This window comes from Asparagus officinalis, chromosome 8 (assembly GCF_001876935.1).
Source record: "Asparagus officinalis chromosome 8, Aspof.V1, whole genome shotgun sequence".
NCBI classification, from domain to species: Eukaryota; Viridiplantae; Streptophyta; class Magnoliopsida; order Asparagales; family Asparagaceae; genus Asparagus; species Asparagus officinalis.
Genome location: NC_033801.1, coordinates 3,984,236 through 3,988,232, shown reverse-complemented (window position 1 = coordinate 3,988,232; position 3,997 = coordinate 3,984,236). Strand labels below are relative to the sequence as shown.

At 40.1% G+C, this 3,997-nt stretch overlaps 1 pseudogene; it reads left to right on the top strand.

Annotated features, from left to right (window-relative positions):
- The window catches only part of LOC109822047, a 3,620-nt pseudogene continuing 1,164 nt past the window's right edge, over nucleotides 1,542-3,997 (top strand).

The window sequence follows — 3,997 nt, the reverse complement described above, 5'->3', positions numbered from 1 at the left end:
GCCCTACCAGCACGCGTGTTTAGAAGCCTACACTTTGATCCATTATTCAAAGCCCAATAAGTATTCAATGCTTTTAAACCTCTAAAACAATGTTCAAAATTCCAATGTGGGACTATCTTGTTTTTTACAAACAAATACTAACATATTTTGGCCCCCGATGGCCACGACCTTTCAAAAAGGAGGAGTAAAATGTAGTTCTACGTACTCAGAACTTTCGAAGATGGAAACTTGGAGGCAGGAAAAAGAAAGGGGGCAAAAAAAAAAAAAAACGTTTCCCGTAATAGCTGCCTAATTTGCATAAAAGATTGATTCTCTCTAATTCCGATACTACGTATAAAGTGTTTTCCATATATTCTCCTTCTGTAAATCACCATCCATGAATTCTAAAGAATTTTTATTTTTTTTTAAAAAAAGAAGAATTAAGAAGAAAAAACTTCGCAACGATCCATTCATCCAATATTTATCCTTAAACATATATACTGTTAGGAATATTAGCTGTTTAGACAATAACGAAAATCAGTTTAAGCAATTTAATAATTAACAGATAATCACTATTATAACACAGATATAAGAAATATATCAAATGAAAAATAAATAGAGTTAGAAATACGGCTTGATGGTCGACGCGTGTAAGCACTGTCCCAAGAATCTAATTGCCCCCTCTCGTACAGGGCTACGCGCGCGGCAAAAGTTCCTGGAGATATAACGACCCTCGGTCAGGCGACCTCCTTCTCGTCGGCACGAGCTTCAAGAAGGCTTTGCGAACTCTTCTAGACTTTCAGGAAACCAACAAGTTGTAATAGCAATCAAGTGTAAGAAGAAGAACAAAGCAGAGAAGGAAGAGGAGATTTTGTGTTTTTTCATATTGTGTTAACCCTCGCAGATACACGACTTTATATAGGTTGTAAACTGTGACCATTAGCCCACAAATCCCGCTAGCCGTTTTAAAATATTAATCATGTTAATGATAGCCGTTTCAAAATATTAATCCGCAGTTTAATGTTAGCCGTTATGAAATATTAATCCGTAGTTTAATGCTAAACGTTACAAAACATTAATCACGTTTTTAATATGTATCATATTAATTTTGTTTTAATTATTCTAATTAGCAAAAAACAAAATATAGTAAGAAGAGCCCCTCAATCCGGAGCTGCATTCATGTCCGCAGGTCGTGTGCGCGCGCCACCCGACCCGACGCGAACCCGAGCCCGGCCCGGCTGGCGCGCGCGTGTGGTGTGGAGCATAACCTTTGTTTTCTTCTAGTCATAGGAGAGAAAGGGAAGGCTTATAAAGAGCTTATCTTCCCATCTCTTTTCCAATGTGGGACTAAAGTTTTCCTCTTTTTCTCTACAAACCCAAGTTTTAAGTTACAACTCCAACATATACATCCTTTTGTGATTGGGAATCATTTACAACTTAACAAAATATTAGAATCTTGTGGTAATGGAGATTAGTGAAAGACCAGAATACCCTTGTCTACGACTTCCCTATATATATGTATAAGCTCTTGGAAAGCATATATAGTGCTACACATAGTTAACATGGCTAATCAAAAGGAGATGAATGGGGGAGACAAAACCTTGAGTGATGCTTGGGACTACAACGGCCGGCCGGCGGTCCGTTTTAAGACCGGCGGTTGGTCCGCCGCAGCAATGATTCTAGGTATTCCTCTCTCTCTCTCTCTCTTTCATGTTCTTGGAGTACTACTTCAAGCTTTTAGCTTGTTCCTACTTTCTAAAAGGTTTTTAGACTTTTACTTATTCGAAAGTAGGGCAAAGTTTCCTCAAACATGGCCCTGTCACAATTTTTTTTATAGGGTTAACTGCAAATAGACCCCCCTCGTCCTTTTGCCCAATTGCTGTTCTATTACAAAGGGGACGTCATTTTTTTTTTTTTGGGAATATGGGGCCCTTGGAAAGTCATGTTTTCAAATATTAGTTCCTTAAGTTTAATTCTTCAAATTTCAGGAGTGGAATTGAATGAGAGGCTGACGACGTTAGGAATCGCGGTGAACCTGGTGACATACATCACCGGCACGATGCACTTGGGGAATGCAGTCGCGGCCAACACCGTCACCAATTTCATGGGGACCTCATTCTTGCTCTGCCTCTTCGGCGGTTTCCTTGCCGATACCTATATTGGAAGGTTATATGAATCTCTTACGCATGCGCCTTCGATATCTGATAATATTTAGAAGGTCCTCACGCTTCCTTCATGCTCTTTAATTTTCAGGTACCTCACAATTGCAGTCTTCTCTGCGATCCAAGCCTCCGTAAGTCCATTATTTTTTTTTTTAAAAATCTCTATAAGCCCTATTTTATCACTGCTCAAGCTCATGACCTCTATGATGACATAAGAGGAAACTTTGCGAATCAAATGGGTCGACGTACACTGACTTCGAGTCAATCCGACTGTCTTTTCTAAGTAGGCTAATTAATCATACAATCAGATGATGATGAAAAGTGCCAGCATCTTTTTCTTTTTTTTTTTTCTCCATTTCAAATGTAGGAATGAAAATGTGTGTAAGATGTTCCGCCGTCAAGAGTCCCGAAATGTTTGTAGCCCCTTAAAATTTGCCGATAAAAAACTTTTCCGAGGCATTAATAATGGTTATAAGCGAAACAAATAGTTATGATGATCGCATTGCGTGAGCTACGAATAAAGTGATCAATTTTGTCCGTTTACGTACAAGCTTGTATATATACCTTGTATACAAGAATGTAGCTACCTATATTCTCTATACTATTTTATTAGAACGTACTTTGACTTTCTAAATTGCAGACGGATTATATTTCTCAAATCGTTCGGTTGAAATGTCATGAAATTAAGCATCATGTGATGATAAATTAATTATATTCTGAGTCAAAATGAAGGAGGGGGGGGGGACTAAAGGAGTACAAAAAGAGTAACAGCATCTGAGATTTTAACAGCATCTGAGATTGAGGTTCGAAATATAAGTTCTGATGAATAGTTTAAGGCACTCTTTCGCAACTTTCTCGCTGACCAGTTTAGTGGAACTAATAATCTGCTTAAATGTTAAAATTCCTGTTTAATAGAACTAACACGGATAAAGTTCCGTTTGGAAAAAGAAAACAAAACTAGACTTGAATTGAACCAGTTTTGAATTTGACCCTTAAACCAGCTTAGATGGACTAGAAAGAGGTGGCCCAGAAATAAACTGGTCTAAGCCAATTAATACCGGATTTAGAGGGCCAAACTAATTACAGTTAATTATGTGATGCGCTTTTCGTTAAAAACCGCCCTAGGCACCGGCGGCCTCAAATCCAGCGTATCGGGTTTCGGGTCAGATCAGTTCGACGAAACCAACCCCCAAGAGAAGAAGAGCATGTCTCGCTTCTTCAGCTGGTTCTTCTTCTTCATACCGCCCTAGGCACCGGCGGCCTCAAATCCAGCGTATCGGGTTTCGGGTCAGATCAGTTCGACGAAACCAACCCCCAAGAGAAGAAGAGCATGTCTCGCTTCTTCAGCTGGTTCTTCTTCTTCATCAGCCTCGGTTCTCTACTCGCCGTTACTGTACTTGTTTATATACAGGATAATGTAGGGAGGGAGTGGGGTTATGGTGCGTGCGCTGGGTCGATAGTTGTGGGGTTGATGGTGTTTTTGGCGGGAACGAGGAGGTATCGGTACAAGAAGTTGGTGGGGAGCCCGCTGACGCAGATAGCGGCTGTGGTGGCGGCGGCGTGGAGGAAGAAGCCGGACGACCCGGCCTTGTTGTATGATGACGTTGGTGAGGAGGGGAAGGGGAAGGGGAAGGGGAAGCAGCGGCTGCCTCATACGAAGCAATTCAGGTAATTCACTCATGTTCTTGTTTATTTGTTCGCGTAAGAGAGCTGGTATGTTGCTGAGTTATCACGCATTTTTCTAGGACAACAGCATGATCCTTTTTCCAGTAGTGATTAATGACAGCAGCATATAGATGCTCATTAGTTTTTTTTTTTTTTTTTTTTTTTTTTTTTTTTAAAAAAAAAAAAAACAA